This window comes from Podarcis vaucheri, assembly GCF_965113315.1.
Source record: "Podarcis vaucheri genome assembly, chromosome: 8".
Classification (NCBI taxonomy): Eukaryota; Metazoa; Chordata; class Lepidosauria; order Squamata; family Lacertidae; genus Podarcis; species Podarcis vaucheri.
In genome coordinates this window covers 49,372,227-49,395,527 of record NC_138766.1, presented here as the reverse complement: position 1 = coordinate 49,395,527, position 23,301 = coordinate 49,372,227, and the positions used below count along the sequence as shown (strand labels likewise).

The 23,301-nt window shown below is 43.5% G+C and overlaps 1 protein-coding gene and 1 long non-coding RNA gene across 14 annotated transcripts in view; one reads left to right on the top strand and one right to left on the bottom strand.

Annotated features, from left to right (window-relative positions):
• Nucleotides 1-23,301, bottom strand: part of LOC309539063 (uncharacterized protein) — a 164,030-nt gene that overhangs the window by 57,337 nt on the left and 83,392 nt on the right. For 7 of the 12 annotated variants that reach the window (XR_014222638.1, XR_014222639.1, XR_014222640.1 and 4 more), the window contains exon 7: nt 21,829-21,956. The exons of 3 other annotated variants lie outside the window; for them this stretch is intronic. The gene's annotated coding sequence lies outside the window, so the exon portion shown is untranslated. Of the gene's footprint in view, nt 1-16,796; nt 18,480-21,828; nt 21,957-23,301 lie in introns of those variants that run through there. 2 more of the 12 variants (XR_014222643.1, XR_014222642.1) reach the window with 2 other exon arrangements.
• LOC309539078 lies at nt 12,557-23,290 on the top strand. 2 transcript variants are annotated; one of them, XR_014222669.1, is made up of 4 exons: nt 12,557-12,717; nt 13,662-13,821; nt 21,864-21,936; nt 23,008-23,290. It is a non-coding gene; the product is annotated as an uncharacterized lncRNA (long non-coding RNA). The 2 variants fall into 2 exon arrangements; XR_014222670.1 differs by lacking the exon at nt 12,557-12,717 and adding an exon at nt 13,409-13,452.

Below are 23,301 nucleotides of genomic sequence, written 5' to 3'. Positions count from 1 at the left end.
TGAAATATGGCATTTCCAAAAATAACACTTAAGAACTCCCTTGGTGGCTGTTAAGAAGGCACAATAGAACTCTGCAGAGATCTGTCCATTCCCCCAACATAGGATATGTAGAGCCACATCTATATTTTTCATTCTAAATGTCCCCATGCCTGCTTACAGTTTAGTGCCACATACTGGTTCACTGCAATGCTAAATATCCAAATAACCGAAGAGGCAGCCAAAGGATTTAGCTAATCAGATCAATGTTTGCATGTAGGGAAATTCTCCATAATGATAGTCTGTACAATGGGAAAGGGCTAAATGCAATTACACAAGGGTTCAGGTCCAGAGCTGGTCAAGAAAGTAGGGGTGAGGATGAGATCATCTACACTAGTGGTTCTCAAACTATGCCCTTTGTGGGACAGAATCTATGCCATTTAGTTGAAAGGTGGCCTACCATCCTTCACTGGATTCATTTCAATTGAAAATTAGGCTTCTTATGCATTTGAAGCTTCTGCCCCTCAAATTTTCATAAGTTACAGTGTTTGCTAAAATTTACCTCATGAGTATGAATGATACTCGAGCTGCAGAACCTTTCCATAGACAATTTGTTTTTCTTATGCAAAATGTAATTGTGCGTAAAGTAGTTTTAGTTTGGTTGAATTTTATGAGAATGTAATGTTTTCATGGGATCAAAAATTCAAGTGCTTATGAAAACTCAAGCAGAACAGAACAGAGCAGAGATGTTATGATTTGGTGGTGCTGTTGTGGATGGGATTCATCAATCTGTCCACTTACTCTGTTTGCATAAAGGAAGATTTTCATAAAGGGCCTCTAAACTTAACCTTTCATAGCATGGCTTGAACACATAGGTGGCTGATGATATGCTTTAGTTATATACAAAATGCCACGTGCGTAAAGAAAACCCTACATTTAAAAAATTACATCTTCATCAAGTCCTAGGAAGACTTTGGCAAAATGCCTAACCTCTACCTTAGCCTTGGTAATGAAATCAATACAGTATGTACTAATCAGGCCAGCCTGCCAAAAAAGGGCACTTCCTTGTCCTCCTCATCACTATTGAGAAAACAAAGCAAGACAAACAGATCTTCACTGAGCTTTAATTGTGAATAGAAATGCACCCTGAGATGGCAGTCTGGAATCACCCACCCAATTTACTGATGGGTAAATGCCTGAAAACAGGTTTGCCAATGAAACTAGTTTACTTACCCCAATCACTGACTATAAAAACAAGATGCTGGTAGCTCATAAACAGAAGTGTAAACCAGCAGGAAAGCAGAGTTTCTTCTTTACTTTAAGCACTGGAGTTGGCAAGGAGACAAATTGACACTAGGGAACGAAAGCAATTCCTGGTTCCTTTACAGTCCACCAATTTGTTAGCATTCAGTTCAGAAAGAATCAGACATGTTCAGGAGGTGCACGCATGGAAATCGTCAAATGCAATAGGGCAAGTTAAGCTTGCTGCCATACGTGGGGATCTATGAAGTGAGGCTTTGGGCTTTTATGATCTAGGAAAACTGATTGCGCAGAGAGCTTGTTCTGATTAGCAATTTGCTCAGCTATATCAAATATATAATGGTTCCTACATGCCTATGGAGAGTGCTAGTGAGTAATTCTAGTTTCTATGAAACAAACATATACAACCTTTATAGATGCCTGTTTGGGACCCTTTGGCTCAATACAGATGTGATGCTCTCTCTTGCTCTTCATCATAGTTAAGTGGCTAGAAGTGGATCATGGAAACATGTATAGTGGTACCTCAGGTTACAAACGCTTCGGGTTACAAACGTCAGGTTACAAACTCCACTAACCTGGAAGCAGTACCTCTGGTTGCGAACTTTGCCCCAGGATGAGAACAGAAATCGCGCACCAGCGGCGTGGTGGCAGCGGGAGGTCCAATTAGCGAAAGCGTGCTTCAGGTTAAGAATGGTTTCAGGTGAAGAACAGACCTCTGGAATGAATTAAGTTCGTAATCCAAGGTACCAGTGTACTCCCTCCCAAGCCCCTCTATCATACAAATTTCTCCCCCCTATCTTAACAGCATTAATTATGGCAGAGCATTACATCTGCAGTAATAGTGACAAATGTTTTAGAATAATCAGGGTTAGTTTAACAGGGTCTGAGGCTTGTTTAGAATCTCTGTTAAAGCTGATCCTGGTTAAGGTGAATCCCTTACAATGCAGTGTTTCATCTGCACTGGCTCCAATCCCGCTCAGCAATGGCAAGAAAAGGGACAGTTTGCCTGGGCCCACTCCCAGTTTTGGAGCCATGGTCAAGAGTACAATAGCGGTGAATTGGGCTTTACATATTTATTTATTTTATATTACTTTGATTTCCAGCGCAGTTTGCAACATACCTATGCAACAACGTTTATGAAATTTGCAACAACTGCCCTGAGCTCCTTTGAGAAGACAGGTGGGATATAAATGCAATCAAATATACAGGCAGACAGATTTATTTATTACTTCATAAAATTTATACACTGCTTGACTGAGGATGGCTGCAGTGCCCCTGAAGACAGTTTGGAAACTTCAGCTAGTGCAGAATTCAGCAGCCAGGTTGCTCACCAGAGCAAGACGGTTTGAGCATATTACACTGACCCTGGTCCAGCTGCACTGGCTACTGATTAGCTTCCGGGTCCAATTCAAAGTGCTAGTTTTGACCTATAGAACCTTAAATGGCTCAGGACCGCAATACCTCAAGGACCACCTCTTTCCATATGAACCACCTGGACCCTGAGATCATCTGAGGCCCTCCTTCATGTGCCTTCTTGAGAGGTCCGGAGGGTGGCAACACGAGAATGGGCCTTCTCTGCAGTGGGTCCCCGTCTGTGGAATGCTCTCCCCAGGGAAGATCACATGGAGCCTTCATTATACACCTTTAGGCACCAGGCAAAAATGTTCCTTTTTTAACCAGGCCTTTCGCTGACCTAATCAGCATTCTATACCCTTTAAAATGTGGATCTTTTTTGGGTGGAGTGTTATTGGATTATTGTTTTTATTTTGATTTTATATATTGTAATCTTTCTTGTGAACCTCCCTGAGACCTCTGGGCATAGGGCGGTATATAAATTTAATAAATGAATGAATGAATGAATGAGGATTGAGGTTTTTTGTTTTGTTTTTGTTTTGCAGAAACCACCTCCAAGTAGTTTACAAAAAAAGATAGATGTTAAAAGGAGCAACTGTAATGAAGCACGTAAAATTTACAAGCTTGGGAAAACAATAACCTGGCCCCTAAAAAAATATTGGTGCCAGCCTCCCTTGGGACAGAATTCCACAAGGCAAGTAGAATACTTCTGGAGGCTCCCTGGTCCCTTGCCACTCACACGCCTCATTCGGTGGCATTGGCAGGAACACTCAGAGGAGAGCACCTGACGACAATCTTTATGTATAGGGAGGCTGATGTGAGGTACCAAGTCACGTTAGGATTTTAAATAAATGTTTCAAACATATTGGGCTTTTTTTAAAAAAAAAAGTTGCCTGGGGCAGGAGGAGAAGTAATATAATACACCGGACCATTATTAACAGAGTGACCGGATAATATTTACACTTTGGAAGCTCTGATCTTTAATGCACTAATTAAAACTCTTTTCAAAGTTCTGAAGCGGAAAGGGAAATGAAAAGAAAGCTCCTTGTTTCTGAGTGTGTCAAGGATCAAAGTCCTCTTTTCTAAATATAAAACTGTTATTCCCGCTTACCCAGTGCAGGTTCCAGTAACAGCAGCTGGAAGAGTCATGGCAGATCTGCATCTCTGAGCACCTCCACATCAACGCCATCTCCCACCACCTCTACTAGGCTCTTGTTTGCATCAGCCTCCACCATCCGTGCCCTCCAGATGTTTGAATTCAGCTCCAAAACATATATTCTATATTTAGAGTGAAGGGCACCATGATGGCGAAGCCTGGTTTGCATTAACACCAGCTCAGGGTAGCCCTGACTAGCCTCAGAGTGAGGGTGGGTCATACCCTGTGGGTTGAAGGGGAAGTGGGGGGTGGGGGTGGTAAGAGAGCCAGGTTTCCAGGGATCTGCCTGGATTAATTTTATAGGATACTCGGTTTCCCAGCAGCCTCCAGTGCCCACACTCATTTTTCTCCACCCGCTAGGAACTCTCTAGAGGCCTTTTCCCAACAGCCATATTGCTCCCCTTTCCAAGCAACTAATCTTCCTCCCGCCTCCACAGTCACCTCATTGCAACGTCAAAGTATCCTTCTCACCTTTTTGCTTTTTCATCTTTCCTATTAAGGCACAGCAACCTTGTTGCAAGCATGCTTGCTCTTATAACTGTATTGATACTCTAGTCTGCTGCTTCCTATGAACTCTGGCCCTGATCTAGGACAATGCACAGCCACTGCAATGCACCTGAAGGATCCTCTCACCTCACCTAAGAGATGGTAAGCACTCAGATACTGGCAGAAGGAAGAACAGGGTGGGCCCTCCAGGCCAAGCCCTGTTTAAGGTCTGGTCTGAGGAAGAGAGAGGTGCAGGGGCCTTGTAGCAGCCCATCAGCTGTTAGCACCTGGGTTGTAGACTTAGCAGCCCCACAGGTCACCTTGTTGCAGCAGTCCACAGCATAACCACGCCCAAAGACAACAAAAATCTGCTTCAAATCCCACATCAAGTCTCTAGGGAGACAGTCAGCACACTAGCAGAGCCCAGACTCAGCTCTCTGGCTTCATCTGCACTTATACATTTAAAGCAGTACCATACCACTTTAAACAGTAATGGCTTCTCCCTCAAAGAATCATGGGAACTGTAGTTTGTTAAGGGTGCTGAGAGTTAGTCTGGAGACTAATAGTCCTCTTGCAAAGTTGCAATTTCCAGAGATCCCTGGGGGAAGAGAGATTGACTGCTAAAACTGAGAACTGTAACTCTATGAGGGGAATAGGGGTATCTTAACAACTCTCAGCACCTTTAACAAACTACAATTCCAGGCCTAGATAGTTCAGCTGGTTAGAGTGTGGTGCTGATAATGCAATAGCTGCAGGTACAATCCCCATATGGGACAGCTGCATATTCCTGCCTTGCAGGGGGTTGAATTAAATGATCCTCAGGGTCCCTTCCAACTCTACAGTTCTATGAAATGGCTTTCTATGAAACAGATTTTTGGGGGGAAGCTATGGCTGCTTCAGGGGGTATGATAGTACCTTGCAATTGGGGGCCTCTCTTTCTCACCCAAATTGCAGACTGATGTTATTTCTGCACAAAAATATCTTGCTCCGTCTGGCTAGAAGGGGAACTCTGGATGAGTCATCTCATAGACAGACAGACAGACAGACAGGGTAATCCAAGCCCCTAGCGAGCAGCAGAGTTCAAAGTACAACTTTCCCACTAAGAAAGGTACGCAGATGCCACTGCCTTATTATAGCATAGCCTCATTTTGCTTCCAGACTGATAGGTACTCAACCACCCAAATGTGCTTTCAGAGGGAATGTTTGAGTACATGGCTGAAAATTTGTGATGCAACTGGCTGGAAAAATCAAAGCAATGCATAAATCACTGAAACAACAGGAGAAAGTAGGAGGAAACAGAAAGAAATAATGAGTTGTCCTGAGGACAAAAACTTGTCTTCCGTCAGTGGAGTGCACCCACCTACAGCCATGCTGACTTATGAATCTCTAGGCAGAATAAGCTTTATTTTCAACCTCTCCTCCAGTTTCCTGAGATCTAGAAACTTGCATTTTAATTTTGAAAATGAAATTCAAGAGTTTTGAAATTCACATTTCAAAAATAAACCCACCCACCCCCAGTAATTTCCATGAGAGGACACCAGGACTGCCCCCCCCCCAAAGGCTGTGATGGCCTTGTAGTTATCTAAAAAATTCCTGGATATTGTACTGAAACCCAGGATGCTTTGAGGGCTTTGTTTATGGAAGAGGAGGCTTTGATCGCCTTTGAGAGTGTTTGCCTCCTGCTTTGTTTGACTAACTGAACTTTAAGGTATTTTCAGAGCCCAAACATCTGACCCTTGTGAAACTTGCCCAGTTCTATCAGCTGTGCTTGGCTCAGTGGGGGTCCCTCTCCCTACATTAAAGTGCTTTGTGGTTCTTTGAAGACAGGCATCTCTGTCGAAAGAAAGCCAGTTCCATTGTATTGTTCGCAGGAACCACAGTGCCTCAGCCTCATACATTGCTCAGCTAAGTAGCTTTTTTTCCTCCTTTCCTTTCCAATCCAATCCTCTCCTTCCCCTTTCTCCTCTCTTTAAAGCAGCAGCAACAGCAGCAGCAGCCAGCACGCTTGAAAGTTCTGCGGTTTAGTTTGGAGTTCATTCATCCCTACAGAGAGAACTTGTTCTGCCAACCTCTACATACATGTCAGCCTAAATAGCAACAGATGTACTGTACCTTGGATGTATAAAATTTTCATAAAATATAACAAATGCTGTTTTTCCACTTGGGATGAGTCATTAACCATATGCTTGCGATATTGCTGCTTTTTGCTTCCCTTTCCTTTTTCGTAATGCAAAAGTCTAACGCAGACAGTATGGACTAAATTCTGCACAGGGAGAGGGCTCTTGCAAGAGGAAAAGGGGGAGAACCCTTCCACTTTCTCCACTGCTTAGCAAAACCTTAGCCCACATTCCCATCCCCGACAGGAAAAGGGAGAGGTAACATAGGGGTTCCCAGAATCGGGGCTGTCTCTGGTCACAGCTGGCTACAAGAGTGATGTCCATAAAAAAAACTCTCAATCCATGGTTATGACACCACATCGCTCCCTGAGGACTTGGGGTATCTTTATTATGACTGAGCATTCATCTCCGACACCCTACTGAGGGCGTCTCCAGACTGTCTCTGTTTTGCAGGAAGGATTTCAGCACCTATTGGATATTGAAGTTATTGCTTTTTATTATTATTTATTAAATTTGTATACCGCCCTTCAACCACCACAAGGTGGTTCACGGCATAAAAATACAAAATGAGAACACAAAATAATAAATCGAAAACAGACCACCTCCCACAAACAAAATTTAAAAGCCATAGAACGTTAATTAGCCAAAGACCTGGTACCGTATTTTTTGCACCATAACACTCACTTTTTTCCTCCTAAAAAGTAAGGGGAAATGTCTGTGCTTGTTATGGAGGGAATGCCTACGGGTGGCATGCCTACGGATTTTCCTCCTCTAAAAACTATGTGCATGTTATGGTTGGGTGCGTGTTATAGAGCGAAAAATACGGTAATAAGAGCAGAGTGGTTCACCATGAAGCCTGGGAGCTGCATGCTGCCCTCGAGGTCATTTTTGGCAGCCCTAGACAACATATAGGACTTCTTAAAATGGTTTGAGTAGCTGACTTTTTTTCTGTTGTTGCTGTGAGGCACCCGCGAAAACAAACAGCAAAGGTACTTGTCCTGTCTCCCTCAGCCTGAATGAGGCCAAACAGCCAGGCTCAGCACCCAATCTCACCTGAGGCTGGGGTGTGTGTGTGGGTGTGGGGGTGTGGGGGTGTGTAAAAGTGTGGCCCACTTGTTCTGAGAGGTTGGACGGCCCTAGATTAGATGAAACTTTCCAATGCATTTCCGCCATCACTTTCCTTATCACAAAAAGACTTCCCGGTCAACTATAATTGCGTGTCTTGAATTTGCCAGTATCCCACCCAAAAGGGCCACAGTCCAGAAGCAATCTAAGCCTAGCTGCTTCATCTGGTATGCTGAGACACAGGCTGGATCCAGCCAGGCCACACCAGCAATTCTCCACTCCTGCTCTAGGTATGCCTCTGAGCACCAGTCGCTGGGAGGCAACAACCAGTGAGGGGCATCGTCTGCATGACCTGTTTCCTAGGGGCATCTGGTTGGTTGCTGTGGGGAACAGGATGCTGGACTTGATGGGCCTTTGGTCTGACCCAGAACCCAGCCCCTTCCTTTGCAAAAGCCCCTCTCAGCAAATGAGTGCTTTTATGCAAAGTGTGCTCAGGGCTCCCCCACCCCTCGATTTTGTGCTTCGATAGGTACTGTGGCTGTGCCTCAGGCGAACGCACCTGAGCGTTCCCACTGAGACAGCACACCTCTACGTGGCTGTCAATATGAACCATCTCAGCATCAATCCGCTTGACTTGTTACCTTTAAAGCAGAGTCTTTAATTAAAATGCTTTGAGGTAATTAGGCATTTGAAGGGTAGTTGCCTGTGTTATTCTGAGAAGGCAATAGGTGTCAAGGATACGTTTCAGCACTTCCTTTTGCAAAAGTAATTCCTCCAGAATCCTTTATCATCAGACAGAAAACATAATTTACCCATGTATTTCCTGACTTGACTACAACACAGTTTTAGGTCCCGAATCAGTTCATACATGATTGTGGGTGGTGGGTAAGGGTGGAGCAGAAGATCCCCTCCAAGTAGGAAGGGAAGACAGGAAAGTCTTGTGGCGCAAGCAGAACTCCATTTGTATCGCTCAGGATCCAAGGTGATGTCAGCAGACATGGATGGCCTTCATTTCAGACCAATTTACTGCACAGTAAACTGGTGTGTTGTGAAAGAGGACCAGGTGGGGCTGTTTGGTATGAAACATATGGTGGTGCATTTACCGGTATGTGAGGAGTTTCAACGAGCAACACACTCACTAGACTCAGTCTCCATTTTCCACTAGCTGCCGGGAAGAGGCTGCTCTTTTCCACATGGGCAATCCGCATAGTAGGCTGATGTCAAACCATTCATAGAATTATAGAGCTGGAACAGACCACAAGGATCATCTAGTCTAACCCCCTCCAATGCAGGAATCTTTTGCCTAACATGGGGCTCAAACCCATGACCCCAAGATGAAGAGTCTCATTCAAACACCTGCTTTGACACAAACAAAACAGAATCATAGGCTGTAGGCAGCTTTTAAGGCCATTTTGTCCATGCGTGAGGAACCTCAGTCCAAGGGGCTGTATGTGGCCCTCCAAGCCTCTCTTTATGGCCCTCATGACTCTCATGAAGCCACACAACCTTCCTAAGCCACATCCATTACTGGCCCTGTTATGAACCCTCCTTGCGTGCTTTTGCCTGAATGGAAAAGGTCTATGAATGCTAATAATGCTTTCTGCTTGTCTGGATTTAGAACTTAAAGGGGGGGGTGAGTCTCATGTACAAAGGTAACGTTTACATTTGTTGCCCACTGGCACACAGCTCTCAGAAGGTTGCCCTTGGGCTGACAAAGGTTTCCCAGTCCTGAGCTAGTCCAGTCCTCTGCTCAGTACAGCAAATGCAGAGCTGGAGCATCACCAACAAACAGGTGTCCTACCTGTGCTTGAAACCTGCAGTGAGGAACTGGCTCCTACCACACACACACACACACACACACACACACACACACACACACACAACACACACGCTGCCACCACCCTCCTTGGTGATAAGTTCCATTGTCAATCTGCTCTTACCATTAAGAAGTTTCTCCTAATGTTCAACTGAAATCTACCCTCTTGAATTATGCAAGCTGATGTGCAGCACGTTCCGGCCACCATTCATGAATATGAATTATTGTCAGCGATGGAATTATTCTGCTATTGAAGAGGCTGAAAAGTTCATTGTTGCCTGCCTTAGTTTCTGCATTTGTTTTTATGAGTCTTGCACTGAGTGATTATCACTCTGACAATGAAGAACAAACTGTCATGGTCCCTTGCTGCCTGCAGCTTTTAATTTAAGCAGACAGCTAGGAACTTAGGATTCACAGCTTAAACAGATGGAAAGGCTCAAGCGAAGAGGTGCCGCTTGCAGCTTCTTCTAAACGTGGCCCGTCTTAAGCTGAAACATATTTTTGTATGGAGAGGATTCCTGGAGGTGTTAGCTTGACTGTCTAGTGAGCTTCACTCTTGGGTAAAAGGCTTCCAGATTACCAGAAGACCAGAAGGGCTAGGTGTACATTTTGTTTTACTGCTCAGCCTCCTTCACAAAGACATAACACTTCCATGCAATCTCTACCTCAGTCCCACTTCTAGAGGCATCGTCAAACAAACAGCTCTTTTCTCCACACAGAGAGCCAGGTCTAAGAGGTGAGCCACCTGGTCTATTGATCTGTCTGGACAACGATAAAAAGGATGATGTATTTATCAAGGTAAAGGGACCCCTGACCATTAGGTCCAGTCGTAGCCGACTCTGGGGTTGCAGCGCTCATCTCGCTTTATTGGCCGAGGGAGCCAGCGTACAGCTTCCGGGTCATGTGGCCAGCATGACTAAGCGGCTTCTGGTGAAGATAAATTACTAGACCATGTGGTACCCTTCTGATGTTCATCTCTGACCATTGGCCATGCCAACTAGTGCCAATGGGAGTTGTTGTCCACCAAACCTGCAGGACACCATGTTGATTATCCCTCTGCTAGGCAGATGGACAAATCCACCTGATGTCCAGGAAGCAAACAGGGACAGTTGTAAATAGATGAGGCACATCTGAAAACCTGGGATTCTCAAGAGCTTCTTCCATAGCTACTTGGAGTGGTGGGCTTGTCCACTTTACATCTCCTTTCACATATCCTAGGCTAAAACTAAGCATGGAAAATTCTGTTGATCTTTCTGCACTGTCCCACTTTCTTCTTCTGTGTCAAATTCTAGTCTTCTCTGTAAAGTTACGGTCTAAGGTTATTAGGTGAAGTCTGTATAATTGGATATCCTAACTCTGAAGTTTATGCACAGAACATTATATGACCTTAGGAAAAATGGTTTGTTTGTTTACTGTTTTAATGTGCTGAACTTGGTGCCAATGGTATTGTTTCAAAATGAATGTGCATTTGTTGAACTCATCTTGCGTACAGTTCAAATGGGTGACTAATCTTTTTTTTTTTTACACTTTCACACCACACTGGCACACACCTAGGACATACACACACAGTCCCTCCATATCTCATTCATACTTATCAAATGATCCATCTGATAACTGAGGAGGTTACTTGCACCAGGGAGCTGGGCTGACAGAGACATTTAAACCTCTCCACCTATTGCAGCACTGTGTGTGGGTTTCTTTTCTATTTTGGCAGTGACACTCTAATCTATGGAGTCACAGGGGAGGGGGAACAAAAACAACAACAACTCTGTACACAGTGTGCTTGCTGGATTCTTATATTAACACCAGTTTTACCATTAAGCAGCCTTGCCTATCCCTAGCTCAGTTATGGGGAATCTATTGGACTTCAGTTCCCATCAGCCTCAGCCAGCAAAGGCCAGGGATTATTGGAGAAGTCCAACAACATTTTCTAGAGGGACATATTTTTCCCCTTCCTGCTGTATACCTATTTCTTAAGATCTTCTCCTGATGATGAACTTCACTAGGTGCCTCCTGGAGGTACACTATTAACATAGCAAAGGGAAGGGCCTTTTCAGCCTGGCCACGAAATGCCATAAGAGATTCTCCTTGTGGCAACATTACAACCTTTCAGGTGCCCAGCGAAAATGTAAGTAGGCATATTCTTGTAAATTATTGTTACGTTTGCTTTTATCTGTTATTTTACTGTTGTTTCTACTAAGATACAAATTCTTGTACACCATCATGAAATCCCAAACGGAATGAAGGAGTGAAATATATGAATGTTTTAAATAAATAGTGGGGTACGACATTCAGAGTGCAAGAGGCACGATGCTTGGGAAACTGGTAAGAAACGTATTTCAGTTTCTCTACAGCACTGAATGCAAGGGCTGTGCTCAAGCTGCCCCATAAAACAAGTATTTGGCACGTATTGCCAATGGGCTGCCATGCAGCTATTGGAAATGTTCCAAGTGTTAGTGTTGTAAGCAACACCAGCAAAGCGATATTGGATCCCCAGCAGTTGTCATGCAAAATTATTCTCAATCCATTTCATTCTCATGAGTACCATTGTCCTCCACCTCACCTTCACAAGAGGCAGGGGCAGAAGGATGACAAACAAAGCTCTTTTCTGACAGAGGAAGACTTCTTAAGAGAAGGAGAGATGTCAGAACAACACAACCTGGCTGAAATAATGTTCAGGCGAGCAAGAACACCACAAAGCACTAAGAAGCAGAGAAACCTTGTTGAGAATGCCACAGACATTAAAACACATACAGGCAGCAGGGGGAGGGCAGGCTATGTGTGTTTGGCAGGGAAGGTAGACCTGCAAGTCCCTTCCACTCTGGGCTCGGCATCAGCTTAAATTCAAACCAGGCGTGAGGAATATGAGTCTTTGTGAGAGCTGTTGTCCATACTGTGCTGAACAGAAAGGAAACCTGAGCTGGTCTAGGGCCTGGCCTGAGAGCTTTGAAGTGATTTCTCTTGGTAAGGAAATCATTTCCTTTGTCTGTGCATGTTCAGAAAAAATGCCTCATCAAAGAAATGGTTCCCACCAGGCAATTCACATTGTAATTACTTTACACAAAAGAGTGCATGTTTTCTATTCCTGGAAATGGGGGGAGGGCATCAAAATACGTCGTACATATTACAAGCACAAACTGGCACCCTTAATAGGTTGCAGTAAGTTTGGGGTTAGACTAAATGGGTTTGGGAGTCCTCTCCAAACCTGTGATTTTATATCTTCTGTAAAATGGGATTTCTGCAAAGAAAGGGGGACTGCTAAAAAAAACAAAAAACTTTCTTTGTTAAGTAAATGACCCTTGCCAGGTGGGTTAAGTATTGGCTTTGTTATGTTAGCTTTGGCCCAAGTGTTGCCATAGAAACTAAACAGCTGTAGATGCTTCTAGAAGCCTAGCTGAAATGAGAAGACCTTTCTCAATTGATTTGGATGAAGGAGCTGGCATCAAGGTGTGTGTCTGAAGGAGAACAGAAGGAACCTCAGTCTTGAGGTAAGATCTAGAATCATACAGAGGCCCGATTTGCTCTCTGTGAGAACCCAAAACTGTAGGTTTTGTGCACCCAAAGCCTAATGAGGGAACAAGATTTGTTGGAGTATTAACGCTAGGCTCCTCCCATCTTATGTTCAGTCTGTATGTGTAAACAAACAAACAAACCACAACCCAACAGTGACATTCCTTCAAAGGAAACCAAAATATGTACTGGGATCCCTGAGAAAACGTACTGTTCAGAGATTGGGGGCTTGTAACAATATGCTATTTACTGAAGCTATTTGTATGCCGCATCTATTTTCATATGCATTTTTATAATAAATGCCTACTATACCCATACCACATTTCACATTTCCTAAAGTAAGAACACATAACTCTTTTATACATATTATACCTATAATATTACCTTTGATGTGCATTTTTGCATGTAAATCTTGCATATAAATCTTGCAGGCTTGCTTTATTTAGTTGCTTATTTGTTTATTTAAAAAGCACCTGACAATGTATGAGCAGCTCAGACAGACGGGATTGCTCAATACAGGAGGCAGCCAGATGTGAGGAAAGCTTGATCCAGTCAGAAGTACTAAATTCTGTGTATAAATCTATTCAAAACACATTCCTCCTGCTTGCCTGCCCTGGACATTAATAGCTTCATTTGCTTCACCATGACTCAGAAAAGTGCAACTTTGCCTTTGGGGGGGCAGCTTCTTCAACTCCTTATAGGCCACCAAAGAGGTAGGCAGGACCCTTCCTAGGGTCTCACGCCCCCAAACATTTTGGGAGGACAATTTGGGGCTCCCGTCCACCATCCCACCAACCCTGTTGCTCACCCCGTCACCCTCTCCCTGCCACCAATCCCCTTCTCGCCTGCCTGCTCACCACCGCAACCTGCTCACTCGCCCTCTCCCCTCTCCCTTACCTTGTCTGCTGTCTTCTGCCTTCAGCTCGGCAGCCTCAGAAGATGCCGTGTGACCCAGAGCAGCCTGGGGAAGGTTGCCACAGCCTGCACAGCATCGAGAGACGCCGCAGCAGCCAGAGCATGGAAGCCAAAATGGGACATCCAGGATTGTGTCCTGAACCCCTGGCCTACCTGGTGACAAGTCAGTATGTCAAAGTCTGGGGGTTAATCCATGCAAGCAAGGCCCAAAGTCCAGGAAACACAGTCCAGGGTCAGTCCAAGTAAGCCAAGTCTAAAGGCTACAGTCCAGAGTCAAACCCAAAGCACAGTCCAGGAGTATCCAAGCCAAAATCCATCTAAATTGGCTGTCGAGGAGACACAACGCCTCAGCTCTGCTTCCCTTGTGTTCTTTGCCTGCTGGGCTTGACGAGGCATATGACCCTCACCTGTTCCAGCTGAGGAATCACACTCTTTCTCTCAGAGCTAGCGAGCCCCACCTGGCCAGCTAAGAAGCTGGGCTGTCGGCCCTTGTTTGCCCCAGTCTCCTAGAGCACCCCTCCTTGCTGCTCCCTACTTCTAGAGCATGCCATGTTCATGGAGACAGGGGCCCCTCTGGCTTTAGGGTCCTGCTGCTCTGGGTCCTGTGCAATGACCCCCATTCCCTCACCATCTTTTGTCACCCTATGAGTACTTCCCTCCCCAGCTTACCCCGACGTGTCCCAGTCCTGGTTATACCCCTCCATGGGATCCTCTTCCTCCTTCCCATCATCCTGCCACTTCGTGACAGATTGGGATCAGAAGATGGGGCAACTTCTGTCAATCTGGGAAGTCCCAGTTAAATCGGGAAATTTGGGAGTTATGGGGTGTCCCAGGTTTCCTCTGTGTGCAGTCCTGTATTTGAAGGGATGTTTGGTTCAAATACAGTTTAAAGGTAAGGAACCCTTTGCTGATGTGTGGAGTGTTAGAGGCATCTCCCTGCAAGTATAGTTCTTAACAGAGCTCTGCCCATTGCTACTGTCCGTGATTATCTCTCCAGACAAGGTTTACAGCAGTGCATTTTCTTGACTTATGGTCCAGAGGCTGTCTCCATGTACATTTTGTGAGTTGAATGCTCTGACACAGTTTTAGCCTGTAGACAATGGCACATCAACTGGCAAACCACTGGGCATTGCTCCTCACCTTTCTCAGTGCAGCAAGTGTATTCTCACAGTAGTGCATATTCGACGGAATCAGAGAAGCATTCAAAAAGTTCAGGTATGGCTGTTTGGGCAGTGTAGATTCAAGGCCACACTTTCTGCTTTGAGCTATGGGCCCTTGAGAAAGATCTTACTTGCCACCAGGGCATGATCTGTGCTACAGTTGACACTGTGGTAGTTCCATGTGATAAAAACACAGTTCAGGACCAATCTTCTGCTGCCAGTGGCCTAATCCTGGATGTCTTCAGGACACTTGCTGCTTTGTCTTGGTAGGGAAGAATGTGTTTGTGATGCAAGGGCTGTGATACTGCCATCCATACATTTGAGGTAAACTGTAGTTTCTGGGGACTTTTGTTGTTCTCTAATGAATTGTTTCTAGTGACCAATAAGAAAAGTAAGTAGGTCAAGTGGGCTCTTTCACAACCATTTAATTGTGGTTTCAGCTGCCAGGGGAATAACATGTAAAATGTGTGCCATGCCCTTGTCTCCCTGAACACAATTTTGATTGTGAAAGCGTAAGGAGAAGATCCACAGTGTAGTGTCACTGTTGGGTTTCGCTTCAGTGTTTTTATTGCATCCCAGTTTCCAGCTTATTCTGTGAGGTTCACAAAACAGATACACAACACCATGTGCTCATATGATAACATTATTATTTAATAATAAAACACTAATGCTAACTGATGAAATCTATTTTTCACTTTTTGTCCTGTTTGGCCTGATTTATTAATAATTTGTGTTCTGTCATGGAAACAGGCTTTCTGTTACTTGCACTGTGCCCTGAAATTGTTTTAACAGCAGCTTATATTTTACTATTGGGTGACTTTTAGGAGCCATTGCAGTGCACAATGCCATCTCCATATCTGTAGTTCAGAGATGTCAGAAGGACACCCAAATTATTCATAGAATAGGGTGGATTTCCATTGCAGTATTTAATAGATTTTTTTAAAACTGGCCACCTTCACATAATAATCCCAGGCAGTTAAAATGACTGATATGCTGCTGTTGTTGGTGGATGTCTTCTGGGTTACCAAGACAGCTTGAGATTGGCATAAGGTGCGAACAGGACCGTGGCTGATAAAAGTTGTGGCAGCAACAGCAGCAGACTAAGCTATTCATGCTTTCTGCTTCTTTTAAATAGAAAACAGTCATTTGGTTCATAGTGTTTGAACTTGAGGAGAGGTGGGGATTTTTAAATATTGCTACAAATGGGTCACACCTCTTCATTCATTAAACTAAAGGAAAGCACTACCTCATAGAACTGTAGAGTTGGAAGGGACCCTGGGGGTCATTAAGTCCAGCCCCCTGCAATGCAGGAATCTCAAATAAAGCACCAATGACTGCTGGCTATCCAACCTCTGCTTAAAAACCTCCAACGAAGGAGAGTCCACCACCTTCTGAGGGAATCTGTTCCTGCCTCATGCAAGTCATGCCAGAAGATGTGCAATGGGCTCACCCTGCAGCCCTACAAACTCAACACAGCCATCAACCTAAAATTGGACACTGTTCCTCTGTTCCTTCTAGCATTTTATTGCTCAGAATTTAGCTCGTGCTGTTCCTAGTATTCAGATTTATTTTTTTAAAAAAAAATCACTTTGCCATGATGTGACTGAAAGGTGACAGGAGGCGGCTAGGAGTCTGACAATCTGCACAGCATCCTCCCCTTATACCATAGAGGCTGCTTGTACCAGACAAAAACTAGTAGTGATTTCTCACAGTTGTCAAAGGCCAGCCACCACATTTCATGTAATAGACAAAAGGTCTTCACACCACTGCATTCTGTATAACAGGAGTATTCTGTCTCCCTACCTCTCTGCTATGAAATTATTTTAATGGACCCTGTCAAACTTTGTTTCCTAATAACTATGTCTTAATTTATCTCAAGAGAAAGAACAGCATATAACCTCTCACAAATGACTAAGAATATTTGCCCTCAGGGCCAGCTCAAGACATTTTGCTCCCTGAGGCAAAGGACATTACCACTTTAAATGGCCATGGATTCCCTCAAAGAATCCTGGGAACTGTAGTTTTTTAACAGTGCTAAGAGTTATTAGCAGACTGCTATTCCCTTCACAGACGGACAATGCTAGGGTGGTTTAATAATCAATCTCTCGTCCCAGGGAACTCTAGGAACCATAGATCAGTGAAGAGAATAGGAGGGTCTCCTAACTACTCTCAGCACTGTTAATAAACTAACTTCCCAATATTCTTTGGGGGGGGGGGGAGCCATGATTGTTTAAAGTGGCATGGGACTGCATTAAATGTCAAGTGCAGACGGGGTCTTTCTGTCTCTTGACTGCCAATATCTGCCTCGCTTCCACACTACACAGTGTATTGTTAAGCACCGTGCAGATGGAAGTATGAGACAATTTCAGCACCCCATTGTTCACACATTAGCAGATAAAAAGGAGTACGAACCACATGCTATTTTAGCTCATCTCATAAAATGTGATCAAGTTCTCTCTGAGCCCCCTTCAATATTCTTCTACAATTACAACTTGCGTAACATTTTCAATAAGAAACTGAGATTAGATTACAGTTCTGGAAAGTAGAGCATTGGCCCTTTTTAAAAATGTCTGTTGTTAACAGCCTTGCCAAATTAATTATACTGTATGTCCCTAAAACTGAAATTATTTCTGTGCTGGGAAACAGTCATATCTCTCTGCCCCCTCTCTTCGTTTGGCAAGTGTAAAGACTTCTTTCAATCAAGCATTTCCAGTGCAGTGCAGTTAGGGATATAATTGAATAGGTTGTAAAATGTACAGTATGTAGCATTTGGAGGCCAGTCTGCTAGGGTTTTTCTTCAAGAAGCCTGGGTTACTGCACTGCATCTTAACTGTCAAGCTATTTTTTTCCTTGCTAGGTTTCATTTTGTGTTATTTCTTCACCTTTTGGAGACCCCTTACCTCTCCCCTCTTAAATCTACACTCACCACCGAGCAGACATAATCCAAGATTTTCAGTAAATCAACACTATATGCTCCCTACTGACTAAGAGAATTTGATACTGACAGATTATTACACCTAGAAGAAAAATACTGCCATAGTTTCTCTAACATTATTTGCCTGGAAGTGAGAGCAGGGAGAGAGACGTGTGTGATATCCATTATGAATGTAACAATGCCAGTATTCTGCTGTAATAGAATTATTTTTAATTTATATTTCATGACAGAGAACATAGGTTTCACCATGAATCTCTTTCCCCATCTTTAGCACATTTTGGCCACAAGGTCCTGGAAATACAATTAGCCTCCTTAATCACTGTGATTATTTAGACCACAACAATGCCATTGTTTTAGCTCATGAGATCTATCCAGCACAATAACATTTTGTATTTATATGAACGACAGATTATTCCACTTGATAATCTCAACATGCTTTGCAAGCATTTAATTAATGCAGCCTCTTAATGGCACTGTGAAGTAGGTAAATACTTCTTTCTGTATTTTACCAAGAAGAATGCTAGATGAAGCAGTAGGCTGAGATAGTGTATACATTCCCCTCCCTCAGAGCAGGAGGAATGGATAATTTCATGGGAGATTATTTCAAGATCCTACACAATAGGATATTCTGATTCAAGTTTGTTGGAAAAATTCCTTGTAAACCAAGGTCCAGTTTGGGGCAAATATTCTTTGGTGAGAGAACCCCAGCAGAGATTTAACATGGCAAAACCTGCAACAAAGAAAAGTGTGGAAATATAGACTGTAAAACCTTTAAAATGCACCCTTTCCAGTGAACTCCATAATGTCCCCTTTATAAAGCTCCTTCCAAAGTTTCCTACTCCCCTTAGCATAGAAAAATGTTTGGAAAGTTATAAAATGGCTTATTTACAAACTCTCCAAAGGTCAGATTCATGTGGTTTTCCATACAGCAGTAAAAAAAAAACACACACAAACAAACAAACAAACGTTGAACAGGCAGTAAAATGTAGCTTGTTTACAAAATGGTAAAAGTTCCTAAACTATTGGTATAAGAAAACACTATTTTCAGTCTCCATTCTGGTCTGAAACAAAAGAGGCTGGTTAAAGCCATGCAGCTGGAGGGAACAATTCAGAGCTCCTCACACACCATATAGGCTGAGGGAACAAAGGCTTGGTCATCTATTTCCTCTCAAGGTGAGGGGAAGCGGCATAAGTTAACACTAAAGCAGGACAGCTTACTCTGTGGCATCAACCCCTTCATACATTCATTAGACTCAAGCATGCTGGTTATATGAGGCTGATTTAGCCCACAAAGTATTGGTATGGTGGGCATTTGGCTAGGGCTGCTTTCAGAAGTGTTGCTCCTAACATTACCCAATAGTTGTTCTTACTCAGTAAGCTACAATGAGAATTGCTGCTGAGTTTCCCTACTATTAAGAGTGTTGTACTTTTCACTATGAGTATGTCCCAGTGGGTGTGGCATATTTGCTTTGGGTGCAGTCCTTCTGAATGTTTTAACTGGGACAAAAATGCTCATCTAGCTATGAAATAAAGGTCTACAACACCATAATGCTGCAATGACTAATGGGCACCTAATCTCAGTAGGAATTCTTTTGCCATTCTTTTGCCAACTGTTAAGGACCCATCTGTTAACCTTGACCGCTAGTACTGGTCCTGATGCCTTGGTATGGAAACATTTTACTGAATCTCTTTGTTATTGTTGTAAATGAAAAGTGGTGTATAAATTTGCTAAATAAAGAAATATATTTCTTTTTTCCCCTTTAAAAACAAACAAACAAACACTTCCTGGTCACTTTTAGCAACCAGATGGTTTTAGCAACATCATTGATGACAGGGACTGCAAAGGGTCTTTTAAAAATCTTTTTTAAAGCAACATTATGGTGGTTTGTTTTTTTATGCACTTTCTCCTATAACCCTTCAGAACAGCTCCAGCTGTTGGCAGTACATAAGCACTTCCCAGTTCCACTGGGGAATCTGTCTTACTGCAGAGACCAGTATGTAGACAGTAGCCTTGAGCAGGGATGGAAGGATAAATTATGTTGCATGAATCCTCCCTTCCTCTGTGAAGGGACTGCAGGGAAAGAGGAAGGCAAATTGGGCTCTGAGACTGCACTGTTGCATGTTTCTGAGCCCTAATTTCTTCCCCTCCCAACACAGCACACTTCTGCACACCAAAGAAAAGATTAGCAACGCCCTCCTCATCCCCTCCAAAGTCACTGGATGGGGGAGGGCAAAATCCAGCTGTTTCTTCTCCTTTGCCCCTGGGAGAAGAGATTTCCCCCAAAGTTCACCTTCCCACCATCACCACCCCCATTGGTTTTCACAGGGATCCCAGTCACTTGTATGTGTTAACAAAGCAATAAAACTTTTAGGAAACTTATTTAGAGTAATAGGTACAGTCAGTGATCATTTCCATTTACAGGCCAAGGCCACCCATTGAATCCTCCTTAGCAAAGGAGGTATTTGAACTCAGGTTGACCATGCTATTTTCTGGGATTACATTGGTTAATACGCTGTGTTTAAATCCCAGGCATTTTTGTAAGATTAAGTCCTAATAATGACTCTTTAGATTTGCACAGTAGCATAGCACACGGCTGGGGCTATACAAATATGATAAAACAAAATAACTGTATCATTAACACCAATCAAAACATCATTTTGTGATAAATCCACATGCAAATTGCTCCCCCTTACTCCAGTTTGTTTACTTATTTTTTTGAAAGGAACATTCACTGAATGATTCGCCGTTAATGGAGAAGAGAAGATTAAGAAACAAAAACAGTAGCTTCAATCCATCATTAGGGAATTAATCAATTGGCAACCAGTGCAGGCAGCTATTTAGATCTGTGGCCTGAACAGCTTAATTGGGAGAAGCATGTTAAAAGGTCTAGAATGATGTTCAAAGGAACATAAATAGTACATTTTGGACTTCTCATCTGGCTTTGATTTAACAGCTTCTATACCAGGCACTTTAGGAAGAGAGCAAGAAAGAGAAAACACATTCTAGGCCTAATCAGAATATTCTTTCTTGACCTCATAACAAAGGGTCATTTGCATTTTAAAAAAGTAAACAAAAATAGCTTTAAAAGGCTTTGACTCCTCAGCATTTGAACATTTTTGCCAGCTATCGCTGAAGAGTACATTAATAATGATAAAAACACCCAGAAATATCAATCGAAAAAAGAAACTCACAACAAAAGCAGACAGACTCCACTCCCCACATCTCAAAATATTGAGAATCTCCAGGGGCAGCACTCCCTGGGTTTGATTTATTTTTGGGTGGGGATAAGGACTAGGGACAATCCAGGCAGAGGCATCACTACCTCAGTTCAGGACTCCAGAGAGATGCACTTAGCACTAACAAGGTGCCTTCAACCAGTCTCTCTCTCTCAACTTACCCCTTGTTTTGTCTATGTTCTAAAACTACCGTACCTTTGGTGCTCAGACAAGGAGGAAGGGTGCTAGGCAGATAGAGAGACACTGTTGGACTCAAGTGCCTAGCAACCCCAGCTAGCATGGCCAGTGGTGATGAGAGAGTTCTAATACAACACAACATCTGGAGGGCTACAAGTTGAGGACAGCTGCTTTACTCTCTCTCACTCTCTCACACATGCACAGACACACAACACAAACCTTTATCAGCTTTCCTTCTCTTAGATGGGCAAGGGAGTATGTGTAACCTTTCTGAAGCTTTGATGATGTGTGTCCCCCCCCTGCAACTTCTACACATTCTATACAGATGTCTGAGTATTTCCGAACCATTAGCAATCTCCATTATCGAGCAATCTCCTTAGCAAAGTCACAATAAGGTTTTTACTCAGTTAATGGATAGGTTACACTTGAATCTCCTGCCAACCTAGCAGTTCGAAAGCACGTCAAAGTGCAAGTAGATAAATAGGTACCGCTCCGGCGGTAAACGGCATCTTCTGTGCGCTGCTCTGGTTCGCCAGAAGCGGCCTAGTCATGCTGGCCACATGACCCGGAAGCTGTACGCCAGCTCCCTCGGCCAATAAAGCGAGATGAGCGCCGCAACCCTAGAGTCGGTCACGACTGGACCTACTGGTCAGGGGTCCCTTTACCTTTACACTTGAATAGTTTTCCCTTCCTGTTCCAGGTGTGATTTCCAAGCCATCCGAAAGAAGCAAGACCATGCCCCAGAATGCCTAACAGGGCTCAGCCTATGAAATGTGTGTGTCCTTCTACCTATCTAAGGAACAAATTATACATGATATTAAATGTATCTTTGCATTTAATGTGCACTATTAAAAAAGCATAATTATCAGGACTACCGCAGACAAGGAGGAGCAGCTCAATTTTCCCTGCTGCAGAAGTGACAAAAATTGCTCCTTTGAAGCTGCTCTTTGCAGTTTGAAGAAATCCCCCCTTGTCACCAATGTGCGACAAGCCAGTTCCCTTCCCAACACTCCATTCTGTTCTTCCAACATCCTGTCACACTTTGGTGTGACCAACGAAGAGAAACCCAAAGGCTATGCAGACAGAAGCTGTCTTGATAATTATTAATACCTGTGACCACCAGGTACAGGAATAAGTTATGCCTCCCCACTGTGTGTCCAAGTGCACACCTACTTCATACATCCCCATAACTCACTAAAATAGTTTCTGTCACTAGCAGTGTATAGGCCCATCTTAGGCTGGTCAGTTAGCTACAGCTGTTCATGGCTAGCCGGCTCCACTCACCTCTCACCTGGACTACTGCAATGTGCTGTACATGGGACTGCCCTTGAAGATAGTTCAGAGACTGCAGTTAGTGCAGAATGCATCTGCTAAATTGGTAAGCAAGGAAGCCTGATGGGACCGTGTGACACCAGTCCTGAAAGCCTTGCATTGACTGCCAGTGTGCTACCATGCCCGATGTGTTACTACAAGCATGCAAAGCCCTAAACAGCTTTGAGCCCAAGTACCAAAAAAGACTGCATTTCTGTATAACACCATATTGGGCCCTAATATTGGCAAGGATGGCTCTGCTAATGGTGCCACCGCAGGGTGCTATCTCATTGGCACCAACAGGGCCTTCTCAGTTGCAGTTTACCATTTGCTGAATGCCCTCTCTGGCGAGGTGCATCTGTTTTCCTCTTTATTAACTTTCAGGAGCATTCAAAACATTCCTGTTTACCAAGGCATTTGATGGCTGAATGTTTCTGTTCCTTGCAACCTTGAAATGATTAGCTGTGAGAACATGTGATTGTTTTTTAAATGGTTCTAAACTGATGATGTTGTTGTTGTTGTTGTTTTTACAGCATTGTTCTGGTGTCTTTTGCTGCCCTGGGTTCCTTGGTGAGGAAGTGCTGGATTTAAAATTAATAACTAAACAGATAAAGCAAAATAAATAAATTAAATAAATAAACAAATCTATCTTTTGGGGGTTATTTTTATACTTTGGAAATATGGCCCAGATCAAGAAGTGTATGGTACAACTTCACACGTGTCTGCCATTAGGGCAATCTGGTATCTATCTATGAGACACATCTTCTCGGCGCAATCGCAAACACACTCTTCATTAGTAACAGAAAATGATGCATGTGGTTACCTAC